The sequence below is a fragment of the Misgurnus anguillicaudatus genome, chromosome 24, assembly GCF_027580225.2.
Source record: "Misgurnus anguillicaudatus chromosome 24, ASM2758022v2, whole genome shotgun sequence".
NCBI lineage: Eukaryota > Metazoa > Chordata > Actinopteri > Cypriniformes > Cobitidae > Misgurnus > Misgurnus anguillicaudatus.
This window is the reverse complement of record NC_073360.2, coordinates 24,885,816-24,900,728: the sequence shown is the minus strand read 5'-3', so window position 1 is coordinate 24,900,728 and position 14,913 is coordinate 24,885,816. Positions and strand designations below refer to the sequence as shown.

Sequence of the window (14,913 nt, the reverse complement as noted above, 5' to 3'; positions counted from 1 at the left end):
TGACTGGACATAATGTAAACAGGGCCGTAGTGTCACACAGTTTCTATTCTTGGACGTCTCTTCCAAACCCCAACTCCGCTCACATACGTTATAAACACAGTATTTTGATGTATTTGCAGTTTACCCAGAGTTGAATTAAAATGACATTAACTAAAATAAAATCTCAACGAATATTTGGTTTGAAATATGTTTCAGGTAGTATTGCAGGTAGTAGATTTAAACGTTATATATTGTATGTAACATCATTTTATTGTAATATTGTATTATTTGTATTATTTTTTAATACTATTTCTTATATTCATTTAATTTTTTCTTTTTAAAATACCAGCGCCATTCTTGCGTATTTTAGGCAAACACTGCCCTCTGGCGAGCAACACAAATCTCTCTCTCTCTCTCTCTCTCTCTCTCTCTCTCTCTCTCTCTCTCTCTCTCTCTCTCTCTCTCATCCCTGGAAATAAGGAAATAAGGTGGACCTTAATGCCAAATTACATAATTTTACAAGATAGTAGTGGTTAACGGATTACATTACGTCATGGATCGAATAATTTTAGTAATTTTTGGATCAGCACAAAGGGGGTGGGGGAAAATAAAATAAGAACAAATCATGAAATTATAAACATATATAAATAGAAAGAACAAAGTTACAAATAAAGTAAGGTCTAACAGTTGTACTGAAAAAGAATCAAATAAATAATAACACTTCTTCATTCTATAAATAAATAATTAACATTTAAGGGATTTTCCTCTTGTCTTCTGTTGTTTGATTAACATAGGCTAAGGACACATTAGATTTGGCACTTTGCAAGTGTTTAAGCAAAAATGTGCTTTTTGGGTGTGTCCTTTTAAATTCAAATGAGCTGATCTGTGCACTAAATGGCAGCGCTGTGGTTGTATTGTGATTAATGGGCGGTATTATTCTGACATCACAAGGGGAGCCCAATTTCAATGATCTACTGTTTACATGCTTGGAGAGAATGATCTAAGTTACTGGGTTGATCTTTTTCACATTTTCTAAAGTGAGAAAAGCACTGGGGACCCAATTATAGCACTTAAAGATGGAAAAAGTCAAAACTCCATGTGTGTCCGTGCGCACATAAAATAGTTCACTTTAAAATGAAAATTTTGTCATCATTTTCTCATCCTCATGTTGTTCTGGACCTGTGTGAATTTCTTTTTTCTGATGAACACAAAAGAATTTGAGGGGTCATGCTGAACACACAGCAGATAGTGACCATTGACTTCCATAGTAGGAATAAAAAAATTATGATGGAATTTAATGGGTACTGTCAACTGTGAGCTTACCATCATTTATCAAAATATTTTATTCATCAATTTATTCATCATTTATTACAATACTTCCAAAATATTTTTTTCCTACTATGGAAGTCAATGATCACTATGCTGTGTGTTTACCATAATTTCTCAAAATATCTTCTTTTGTGATCATCAGAAAAAAGAAATTCATACAGGTTTAGAACAACATGAGGATGAGTAAATGATGAAAGCATTTTCATTTTAAAATGAACTATCCCTTTAACATTTTCTTGTGCTCAAAAAGTTAAAAATCGCTTGCATCATAGAAACACATGCCAATGATAAACATTCCATATAAATAATTATTTATTTCTAAATGATGCATATTTGAGCGATTATTATGTAAGAGATTATTATCATTATTGTGCGTGCTTTCTTCTGCTTTCCCAAAAAAAGTTTATATTATATATTATTTTTATATTATTTTATTATATATTTATATAATATACACTCTTCTGACTGGGTGGGCCAGCTGTCACTCTGAGTGGTTCCATGTGCCACCAATGTAGCCTCGCCACAACCCAAAATGTATTATGTATTGCAGCACTGTTACTGGCAGCAGCCGTTCAAGTTGTATCTGTCATTACTTCTCTTGATGTCAATCACACTTAGCTCCACCTCTTTTCATAATTGGCGCGAACTGCTAAAAGGTTATCCTACATTAGTGAGCTACATTATAAATAAGCTAAATACCATTGGAACGGACACTTGCGAACCATACTTTCTTAGTGAAGGTAAGCAACCGCTACTTTCTTTAAATATTTACACGTTGTCTTTAAGACAGCGTGACAATTTTCATGGGCAAAAGTTTGTTATTAATCTGGGGTAACGTTAGTTCTAATGAGTTTTTGAAGGAGATTGAGGAAATGTACCACACATGAAAAAATATGTTTCATGCAGAACAAATATATTTTATACAAGTAGTATTTTTATAAAGTCTGACAGTCAAAACGTACATTTGGCTAACTTAAATTAAACCGCTTGTGGAAAGTGACTGACTGAAATAAATAATAGACTTTGTATATGCCTGCCATATTGAAGACCCACATTTATTTATTTATTTTTTTAGTGGGGAAACGATTGATTATAAGTGTCTCTTACCAAAAGTAAAACATCAATTCATGGTTTAAGTCACTAGATGGCAGACTTTATCTAGAAATGTTTGCTTTAGGCTGCATGGATCATTATGCTTCACCTGAGATGTCCCATATCTGTACATTGGTTATTTAATCAGCACTTAAAATGTATTACTAATTTGCTTTTTGAGGGTAATTACACCCCATTTTAATTTTATCTATCCATTCCAGTGAATTGATTCCCTTATTTGTAATGCAGCATAGATGTTTATGCCTTGAACTGGTTTACTTCCAATTCACTCACCTGTTTTGCACTACAGCGCCATCATCAGGACACAGTTTGCAAGAGATGCTGATTATAGTTGCACATGACTATGACACAGTGGTGACTCGGTGAGTATCTTCAGTAGGCTCCATCCGTTTGGACATATATATATATAATATAGATTATATAATATATAATCTATAATATAATATAGATTATATATATATAATCTTAAGTGTTACCAGTTTTTTCAAAGACACACGAGGCAGGTCATAAATCATGTCATTACATACATCTGTCATTTCTCTGCAGAATTTCTCATGGTTTATTTGGCACACATACAGAGTCTAAAAATAATTTGAGAACATGTGCAAACACTTAAGTTATGAACAAAGCATCCAGCATCAGCACTAACTTTCCTTGTCATATTTATTCTAGATACGGGAGGAAAACATGAAAACAGCGCTGGCGAGCACCAGGTACAACATCAGCGCTTTTGGATGAAATGTAGAAACAGAGCGTATGGACGCCTTCTGCAAATCTTAACGTCCCTGTGGGCCAGGTAAAAGGCTTTGGGCCTTGGTTTTTGTGGTTTTGGCAAGTCTTCAGAGTTCAGCACACAAATGGGCTCATGTTTTCTGAGCAATACCATTTGGTTAACTTTAACGTCTGTGGCTCATACATTTGTGGTATGCGGTTCATACATTTTCATCATTTATACGCATTAGAAGTATACATATATCAACATCAACAAGATGAATTTTTCTCATTTGGGTCCTTCTGAGGTGGCTTACGGTTGAAATATGAATTTGTGGATGTGGAGCACAGGTCATCTGAGTGGAGATCTCTCACTGGAATGTATAATTAGACAGGGGCCTGGTGAAGGGAGAGAGGCAGTCATCTTTCCAACCCTTAGGCTACCAGCTTTAAAACATTCATAACTCCCTCCAGTACAGTATGCTTTTGTATTATTTGACAGATAAATACCATTTAAAGTGTGTTTCTGTAAGCAACATAGTGGGACCTAATCAATTTTTTATTATGAGGATATATTATTTTAGGAGGAAGAGAATAGGAATTTTTATTACAAAATCAATGACTTTTTATACTGGTGCTTTGCAAAGTACAAAGAGGTGTATTTGTGTTGCCTTACTTCAAAGCATGTTTGACTTGGCTTTCTCGGCATCACATCCATATGAGATTAAGAGTCCCACAGTTGTCAGGTTTGTGCCTGACGCAAATCTGACGCATGCTGCTAGGGCAAGCAAATAAAACTCTGAAGTGACAGTCGAGAATTATATGCACTGAAAACCTGTTCGTAAGCCTTTCTGCCAAATAGAAACTTAGAGGAATGCTTCGTTTTAACCAGCCTCATTCAAATAAAGTTTTGGTGGAAAAGAGTTTAGAGAAGCGAACAATAGAAAAGGCATTGTTGGGAGAAAGTCAGGTAGTGTCTGTGACAGGTAAATTTGGAAAAGCATGGGGCTTTTGTCTGCATAGGCTCCCTGTACCCCTCCCGTTCTTCCCATTAGGATTCAGCTCTCATCCTCTTCCTCGGCTCACTGGTGAGAAGGCAGAGAGATGAATGATTTTAGCTGGGAGAATGCCATGCAGAACTCTGTTTTCCTGTCTGTGCATCCACAATCCCAGGCAGATAAAGCACGTGATCCGTATTTTTCACGTGTATGACATCGAATGCCGTACCCTTTGACCTGAACAATTGCATCAAATAAGTTTCAAAGTTGCAACGAGAATGAAAACAAGTTAATTGCTTTGTATACTTTATTTGACTAAAGTCTGGAGAAAGACATTTTGGAAAAAAATGAAAAAACATATTCCGTGTGTGCGAACACCGAGAGAAAAAGCGAGATAGAGAGTTTTATTATGCATCTAATAGAGTGTGTCTGGTTGTACTTGGCAGTCGCTGTGGCAAGCGAGGAACTCACTGACCTTTCAGCTCATCTACGTGGGGACGTGCTAAGTCTGAGGAGCTTCGCTTAAACACCGCAGGCTGCCTGCAAATGAAACACACAGCATCGTTTCAGCAACAATCGCACGTATACATCACTTAAAATGGCGCTCGCTCGCTCGCTCTGCGGTATTCAGTTTGAGCTGAAACCGCACATTTACCATCTTATGGCAGGTTTTGGAGTTTGCCGCTTAACTCATCTGTGGTAAACCGACATTTCGTCCATAAATAACAGCTATGTTTCCATATAAGGTATAATATTTGCAGTTTCGCTTAAAGCTTGGGCTTAGTGTATATGAGATGTGCTGTGAGATTTTCCCTACGTTTGTTAAAGTATTATTTAGCCAGCTTTAAAAGACAACGTCAGCAACTTGGTGACTGTATAACATATACACTGTCAGAAAAAAAGGATCCAGAGGTGTTAATGGGGCAGGACCCATTAAAAAGATCCTAATATGTACCATTTAGGTAGCTACAGTTACTGTATACCTAACATAGTGCAAAGGTGTTTTTTATCTTAGTGACAGCTCATTATTTTGTAAACAAACCTAATCATAGGTTTACACATTTAAATCAGAAGTGTACATTATCTGCTCAAAAGCACATGGCGGGCTACTGATGTGCCGTTTTATAGCCTACGGCATACACGGTGACAATGTTATCCAACATACTGAGAAAAAGTGACCTTGTGGTGCCGATACAAATAATGCAACAGAGTACACCTCACTGTCGCCGAAATACGTGTGCAGGGACCAGGTCGTCATGGCAACGCCTACAAAGCAGTGCGGTAGAGGGCGCCAAGGAGCTGGAGCAGAGTAACAATGGGAGATTTGGATGCAGAATATCATTTGCATCAGTTATGGTCGATAACCACATGGTGACCCCTAAGGTAAATCTCGAGGGGAGTAATGGTTATTCGACAGCGTGCGTTTAAAATTCATTAAACGTGGCGTGCTTTCAGTGACATTTTGCGAAAAATGTTCTGCGTAGATCGTATGGAAATTAAAATGTAAAAACGATAGGAAAGTTGGATGTAAATGCAACACATTCGGATGGAGAGTTAAAGTCGTGCCAGCCGTGAGCTCGTAGATGAGATTTGTCTGGTTGCCTGCTGCTGGGTCGGAAAAACCACACAACAGCCACCTCTTATTACTCAAACCCCCCCCCCCCATACTGTGTGCCTGGAAATTTGTGTGTGTGTCTGACAGAAAAGAGAGAGAGAGATCTCTGACTAAAAAATAAAAAAGCACAACAGGGTCTTTATTTGCCCACGTTCTCAATTAGTAAATGGAGATAATGGCTTTACGTTCATGCATCTTGTCGCAATACTGTCAAGATATTCTGTCACCGAGAGACTCACCTTGACATCCCCTTCATATGAGTGCATATTTAATGCATCACTTAAAACGGGTAAAGATTGTGCCAGCTCTGCAGTACAAAAATTACCCACAATTCTCGGATCCTACTCTTACGCTTCTGGTGGTAAATGATAGTTCTGTGCAACAAAGTTTTACCATCAACATATTTCATTTGAAATTTCGAATAGGATGATTCTGACCATGAAAGGTGTCCTGCGTCCTTAGTGACCCTGCCTGTGAAAACCCATCTAAAGTCTTCTTATATAATGTAAAGAAAATATAATCTTGATATCTTTAATATTCATGTTTAAAGATTGTAATTTGATGTTAAATAAGTGAGAAAAATTAAACTTTGATGTTCCTAATCTCATAATCAGATTATGAGACTTTAGCCTGGACTTCACAGACCACAATTTACTTCTTTCTGTCACAGTGGCCCAATCTATTGTGCGGTAAATGATAAAGAAAGACCACTAATGTTATGTTAATCACAGTTGAATCACTACAGAGTACTGCGAACTTAAAATCACTCATTGTCCTCTTTAAACTTAACTCCAATTCTGACAAAAAAACAAAGTACACTCCAAAGTAATGTCCTCTGATTTGGCCAGCTTGCGGACAGACGCACTATGGCTAGTTTTAGTGGGCATGCGCATTTAGCTTAGTCTAGTGGCTTCAGGCTTACTGTGTCATGCCTGGCTGTTTTGTATTCATGGTGAAAGACTATCTCACTACTGTTGCTGGGGGCTCTGTGGAGCAACCACCTATTAGTTGGAAAACTGCCACAGCGCAGAGTGAAGTTTAATAAATATATAAAAGGCATTTATTGCCTAATTGGATGGTAAGTGTCAGAAAACAATCAATTTTGTTGATGCAGCGTTTTTAGATGCTTTTTTTTCTCTAAATCAGTGGTGCCCAACCTTTTTCACTTCATGGCCCCCTAGTTGCCCACAACAATATTTAAAGGGTCCCTACTCACTCAATTTTTTCCAAATAAAATTAGCTAGAGCTTGGAATGAGTAGACAGATATACATTTTCGCTACTAAAATGGCAAAAAAATAAGAAACATCTTGATTTTTGCTTGTTTTAGCTTATTTAATGATTGTTTTGTCCAATTTTGAACAATTTGAAGTCATCTTGAGGCCCCCTGTGGGTCCCAGCCGTCTGGTTGGGAAACACTGCTCTAAATCATTGTAGAGAGCCGGGGATTTAAAATAAGTAAATTTAAAAGATGTAATAAAATATATTTCTGTTGCATTCGGAGCTCAGTCCTCTTACACACAAAAAAAACCCAATTAATTCAATTTACTCATTTTTTTAAGGTAAGTGGTTGCAATCACTTTATTTAAGCAACATTTAAACAAAAGTTTTTTTTTTTGTAAAAATTTTTTTTTAATGTAGCTTAAATAAATTGATTGTGACCACTTACCTTTAAAAAATGAGTAAATTGAATGAATAATTTTTTTCAGTGATATATATATATATATATATATATATATAAGTAGGGGCTGTCAAAAAATTAATCGCGACTAATCGCATACAAAATAAAAGTTTTTGCATAAAGTTTTTGTGTGCACTGTGTGTAAATATTTTCTTGTATATTTAAATACACACACATGCATGTATTTAAGAAACTTTTACATGTGTGTGTGTAAAAAAAAATATATATATATATATTAAACAATTTATAAATGTATGTGTGTGTATTTATATACACAAAAAAAACACACAGTGCACATTTTGTATGCGATTAATCCTTTGACAGCCTTAATATAAAGTAGTTATGTGTGACCCTGTCTGTGAATTCCAGGCTAAAGTCTCAATCTAAATTTTAAGGGGATTAGGGGCATCAAAGATTTGATTTGAATCATTGATTTTACATTGATTTTACATTGATTTCAGTCTTTGACATGACTCGGGCACTATTGAAGATATCAATGTTATTTTGTCACAGAATGTTCATTACTTTATGTAGGATTTTTTTTTGGAGAAACAAAAAATATCTTTAGCTGGGTTTTCACAGGCAGTGTCACACAAAATATAGTGTGTTCAATTAAGTTAGAAGTAGTTATATTTATGTAACTGAAAGTGTCTTATGATTCACATCTACTGTGAATGTTATGTAAATGGAAAACCACATGCTGGAATTGACAATTATGTATATAACATGAATTATATATGAAACCGTACAATAGCATTAGAGCTGCTAAATTATGCTACAGTATTAATCTTTATGCTGTTTGAAAACTTACTTTTCATAATCAGAGCAAGGACATTTTGAAGCAAAGCTATCATCATCAGGACCGACTCATGATTGATCTCTGGAAACTAGAGAGAGAGAAAAAAAATTGAGACAATAAAACCACACAGAACAATAATAAAAAAATACACCCTTGACTTCATCATTGTTCACATGGACAGTTGTAATGGAATATCGTGACCTTTCCACCTTTGATTTCCACTGCACGTCTTGCCTCCACAATAATTCCATAATAAAGGAGCCAATCTGTTTTTAATTAATCTGCCAGAGAACGTCTTCAAAAAATGATTGAAAACAGCGTTTACCCTGCCTACACTCTCGACAAACTCTGCCTCTGCCAATATACTGTAATAGTAACCATATGCCCAGCAGATAAAGCAAACCAAATACATTACTAAAACATATTAAATTCACAGTAAATTCTTCTTTTGATACACCTTTTAATGAATTAGCCGTGCTTATAGAAGATTCACAAAATACATATCGGTTTACAGAAACTACATGCAAAGAACATGTTCAATTGGTTGCGTTAAATTCAATTTGTGTTTCGATCTGACATTAACAAAATAGAGTGGATGCAAACAAGTGAAACAGTTTAGGAAATGTAACAACAAGTCCACTTCCTAAACTTGTGCCTACACACAGTATCATGTGTAACCCTGTCAAAGTTCTTGTGCTTTGTAAGATGGGATTTTTGGTCAGAGGTGCTGAAGCCCTCCACCTGTCTCCCAAGCTCCCGACCCGTGATTTTAAAAGAAGAACTCACGAGTTAGGGTCTCAGGGAACAGGAGGAGGGCAGCCATTACCAACTGAGCCCATCGCTTTTCTCTCATTAAAGCTACACGATGAGTCCTACAATGTTTTGCTCTGAGCTAGCCACGTCTGCCCAGACTAAAGTTTGTGTCCGTGTCTGGCTGCACAGGTCATGCGCTGTCTGCCTTTGTGTCCCGCAGCGCCACTCGTCCTGTGTAAAAGAAAGGATGGCAGGAGAAAAATCCTGAAAAAAATGATGTTTGCTGCACTCAGTCCAGATAACCAATGCAGTGCATTTTTTACAACAACAAAACAACTGCATACTAAAAAGTCTCGAGCAACAGACGACGGAATAAGACCTTTCAGACTTGTTTCCTCTTTTTCGTATTGAACTTTTGTAGACAAATGCCCTCTGCTCTGCAGTCTTTGTGTAAAGAGAGGAAACACCCCCTCCACAGAGCCAGACGGTCACTTCTTCCTCTTTGTTGTCCTCGATGCCCTCTATGACAGTCATGACAGTACATCTCACATTTGAAATCCTACAAACACAATACACTGAAGTCCAAACAGACTGCAGCTAGACGCTCCTTTCGTTGGCATGCACTAAACTACCTCAAGACTACGCTGTCACTTGGCCATTTGTAGGTGTGATCGGTAGTCAACTACATACAGATGTGCCGAGCAGCTGTGCACGAACCCCACCCCCCATGTTACCTCCGCAGCCACTATTAATGAAACCTCTCCTATCAACGGTGGCAATTCAATCGCTCACCCTAGCCAAAACATGAGTGATGTTATTCTCATCACCTCTACCGGCTCCTCCCCCACCCGTTTGCCCCCTATCCTCCCCTGAGGCGGACGCCAGAAAACGGACCGAGGTGATGCTCCCGGGACCGTGCAGATTATCATCGGCATTCCCAATTTACCTTCGTCTTTCCGAACAAACGAGACGCCATCGCCGCCACCATCCATCTTTGAAGGAAGAAAGTCGGATTCGGAGGTGAAGAGAGGAGCTGGATGCTGAATCAGACACAGACTGGTCTGAGGAGGGGGGCGGGGGCGAGTGGAAGGCGCAGGTTATTCCCGCCCCGGCACTCGCTGCCATTGGCTCGCAGGAGCCATCCATCACCCTGTCCCGCAGTGGCAGGAGGCTGCGGCGCTTCAGTAAGGGCGAGAGTTTCAGACACAGGCAAATGGCCGGAAGATTGTATTCAAAAAGTCGTCTTTTCGGCAAGACCTTACAGACTCGATGTCTTTGTCTGACAGCTGACCTCATCAACCCGAACCAGCGGCTCTGGGGACGCTAACCTTAATTGAGTGAGGAGAGCAAAAAACGTTTAGCATGGGCTGTTCTGCGGTTGATCTAGGTCAAACCCTGACATATTCTTTGAGAAATTAACCGTTGAGTAATCAATTACACCTTCGCTGATTGCATGTTATGAACGAGTCTGCGTCCCATGACCAATTCATCAATGAATATGTCTAACATTATAGCACAAACATTGAGGATAACAAAAGAGAGCGCATGTAATGATGTAATGACTTGCAGAATGGCTTATCCCGTGGTTCAGTCTATTCCCCGTTTCATTAACACTCCTGCCCTATGCAAGCATCCTCGGTGGAGCACAACACTCTAAATGTCAGTATATATCCTTCAATGCACCACAAGGAACGCTGTGATTTCTACAGCGACACATAATTCAAGTCCAAGTCCGTTTGGCCTCCAGACTGCAGACGCTGGAGACTCGACAGAACCAAGGGACCTTTAAAGCAAATGAAATCAATGCGGGCCTTAAACTCGTGCCTGTGATCAATCAACTCTATTACAGCCTCTGCCTCAGTGTCTGGGCATTGCTGACCTCCAATCTCACCTTTGGACATTAAATATGCAGCGGATATATTTCAAGCTTTACAAAGCTTGTTAGTTCTTGTGTTTGTGGGTGGCCTCGTACTGTTAAAAGCCAAATACAAAAATGGTAAATGAGCGTTCTGTTTAACGATCTATCTAATCAGCGTGCTAACAATGTCAGAAAAAAATGCTCCCTAGCTGTCACGGGAGTGGCGCCTTTGCACCTAAAGAGCACATATTAGTACCTAAAAAGGACATATTGGTGCCAAATGCATACATATCTGTACCTAAATTAGGACCTTTCTGAACTTTTTGAAATACAATTTGATCTCACCGGTCGAGGGTGCAGAGTGTTCAAACATTAATAACTATCATGTCTTGTCACACTTAATGACAGCCAACTCTATCGATGCTGTCCATGCCCCTCACGCTCAATGCTATTGATTTCTCATAGGGGTCAAAGGGCGAGCCGCCATTGATCCGTAAGACACTCTGACAGCGGCGGCCCAGACAAATCGATGACACCTCGGTGCCCCAAGTATACATTATGGTTATTTACTAGACGTGACGCAAAAGTAAGCTTTATCACTTGACTGTCAGGTACGGCAGAGCTAAGCAAAATTCATATTGGAGCTTCCCTGCAAATAAAGCTACTTGGGTTGCCATTGTAATGCCAGGATTATAAGTGGAGCTCGGTTGCATGCTGGTGGTTTTAGAAGACAAATGGACTGAGATGTATACAAATACAAAGTCAATTATGTTCGTAGTGTAGTTGAAATATGAGTCTCATTCTAGTGCTGCGTTCGCCGGAGATTGATGTTTGGATGAACTGAAAAAAATCTGATCAAAGAAACTAGCAAAATTAATTAAAACATCTTACCAATACAGAGAAATTTACCGTTTTAGTGATTTAAACTGAAGTTATTGACTGCAGCTTTACATCTGACAGATATAATCATTAAAGATTAAAATGCAATTTTTAAAGCGTTCAATACTAGTGGGAATATACATGCACAAGTGCATCTCTCTGGTACTCTCTGGTTTTGTCAAGATACACACACTTCATTGATCTATGTGCTCATTTCGGTTAAACAAGAGCTACATTATGTGCTTCATTTGCATTAAAATACTTACAAAAGCAGAATGAAAGAGGTTTAATATAGGATACCGTCTGCCGTCCGATGGCTTGTGAGCTCCAAGGAAAGCTAGAAGGTTGTACAGTTAACTCCCAGTGCAAAATTCTGAACCATACAACCTACTACCTCAACCTGAATGCACACAGTTTCTGTTGCCGGCACCCCATTCATCTTCACTTTGGAAGTTTACAGGAACGTCAATCAATAATAAATCACATTGTAAGACAAGTCCGTGCAACAAGCTATTCCTGGCGAGTAGGGAAAAGTCTCATGCGCAAAAATGAGCAAAACACCCAATGCAGGCTGGCAGTACATACAGGTGTCGGATGATTTTCAACCACAGAGACAGAGACCCATAGAAACGAGCTTGTGCCATTTAAACTCATCACAAGATCGGATCTACGGGTTAATGACAAGTGGCTGATCATTGATCTTTAACGCACTTGAAAAAGAAAACAGCTGCAGTGATTGTAAATTATTTACAGACTATGATTAACATAAAGGATATCAATGCAAGACTTATATATGAAGAGTTTGGTTCCAAAACGCAATAAATGCATTTTTGAAAAAAATGAGTTACTGCCAGAATCAGTATTATATTAGGTCAGTATTAAAAAGTAAATTCTTAATTTTACGCAAAATCCAATATCCGCCGTGTTATTCTGTCATCTTTTCTCCCTTTTTTCCCAAAACGCGATAAACGCCACTCCTCCTTTTCTACAGAATGCAATAAATCCGCTCCTCAAATTACAGCACACCATTCACGCAATGTAAACAAAGAATGGCGGCGCGTTGAGTATCCTAGTTTTCCTCATCTACTTTGTACTTCGTGATCAACAAACAAACAAAAACAAAATAACACTTTAATGGCATTGATAAACCTGTGATGGTTTTCTATGACGGGAAAGAAATGTATGTCATCAACATCTAATAATTTACGCGAGAGGCACTCTGGAGACGGTTGCTTGTTTGCCCGGGCCGACAGCATCAAGTTTCTGTCATGATAACACATTGACCCCAGGGGATCTTATGAAAAACTTTACATTATTTTACTCAAAGTCAGCGAAAATCGAGCAGGACCAAAAACATTTTACAGCTGATCGCTGTGAAAAACGTTAAGCGACGACGTCAAGTATAACCGCAGCAATGACAGTGTTCTTAATATCACAAAGTAAGTGTTTTGATTAATGCCATTAATGTTTATATTTTTAATTAGTGTGTACAACTAGTCAACTAAATGAATATAACATGGCAAAGATTAATGCACTTTTATATTGGCTATTGATTCAATAGATTTATAGCATTTTTTATAATAAATCTTTGAAAATCAAGTTATGGATTGAATTTTTTATGTTTTTATAACCTAAAGATGCTATGTGAAAGTTTGTAACAGAAAATAGTTGTTTTCATCTTGTCACTTTCTTGGTATAGAAAACACGTTTTTATCGAAATTTGTCAAAATGGATTTATTGCGTTTTGGAACCAAACTCTTCATATGCATTTCAGACGTACCATGTTTTTACAGCAACAAAAAAACCTACTGTTTTAGGATATTTTTCAAAATATGTGGATTGGTTTGTACTGTATTAATAACATAACACAATACATTACTGTTAACTTGCTAACTTTCTCTAACTGTAAAACAGTAAGGGAGTTCTGCTTCAAAGCCCTCGACTTAGTTTACATAAAAAGCTTCTTGGGAAAAAGCTGGGTACTTCAACAGATCATGTTCCCCATTAAAATCTTTGACAAGTTTTCTGATTGATAGCTCGAAACCTTTGCCTGGTCCAAAACCTCAACAGCCTTTCCCACTTCAGTGCTCATGAGTCACTTAGGTAATCTTACTTTTTCAAAAAATTGTGCCATATTCAAATACAGGCACACCCAGGGCTGTCAACATAAGTTATGTGTGGAAAAAAATAAAACTGTATGTCAGTATTACTGACTGGCAGGAAAGTATCAGTAGTATGCGTTAGTCTTCAATACAAGTTAGGTTGCTTATAGACAACATAATTCTGCTGGTATTTTGCAGTAAGAGTGTTGTTGACTAGTTCAGTAACAGCCAGGGTTGATTTAGATAAAATAAACATAAAATACATTTTGTGAGGGTGCTTTCGTTGTTAGCCTGTTTGTACAAAATCTGCGTGTTTAAATTAAAACTGCATTTTATTTGTCGTGTTAAGTTAAAAACGTATAGAACTTAACAAATTTTGTTTCACTTTGTCCCTCTATGTTTAGTTGTCCTGAAAACTCACCCCAAGAATTATGCATCTAATTCGGGTCAAGCACACCAACCTTAAATGTCACCTAATACAGGGTATGAGAAATTTACTTTTATATGTTGTATGAACATAGGGGTGTGACGGTTATTATATAACCGTGAGACCGACGGTTATAGTTGAACACCGTCATTAGGACTCTATAACCGACAAAACCGTGTTATTAAAATATTAAAAAATATATATCATAAAGAATGTTTAAATACTAATTAAAAACAATTGTCAACAGTCTGTGTTACACGCCCCACCATGTTATCACGTCACGCAATGAAAAATACAGAGCGGAGCAGACACTGACAACGCGCTGACATACAGGAGAGACCAGGGCACCTTTTGGTTACTTTTGAGATTAAACATATTAAACAAAGTCTCAACTTTCAAATCATCTCTTCCTTCTATTTAATTTATAGAATCAAATAAACATAAACGACCATAAGATGTTTTAACCGCGGAAAGGCTCCGCCTCGCTTTTCAAGTTCAAGTCCTCCCATGTTAATCTACATTCACTGCTAGTTGTCTTGCTGTTAATTGTATAAACGTAGAGCAAGTAGCTAATCAGTGTTTAGTTTATTCAATGCTGGTTTCACATCGCAAGCATGAGCACTGAGCAGCGCGTATGCGGAGAGCGTTTGCCGCGCGTGGCCATTGTGCTT

The 14,913-nt window shown here is 37.9% G+C and overlaps 1 long non-coding RNA gene across 1 annotated transcript in view; it reads right to left on the bottom strand.

Annotated features, from left to right (window-relative positions):
• Positions 1-2,885: 2,885 nt before the first annotated feature.
• LOC129438169 (uncharacterized) overlaps positions 2,886-14,913 on the bottom strand; it is a 34,886-nt gene continuing 22,858 nt past the window's right edge. The window contains exons 2-4 of the long non-coding RNA XR_008642464.2: positions 8,236-8,311; positions 4,606-4,670; positions 2,886-4,217 (exon numbers count right to left, since the gene is read on the bottom strand). This is a non-coding gene — a long non-coding RNA (uncharacterized lncRNA). The remainder of the gene's footprint in view (positions 4,218-4,605; positions 4,671-8,235; positions 8,312-14,913) is intronic.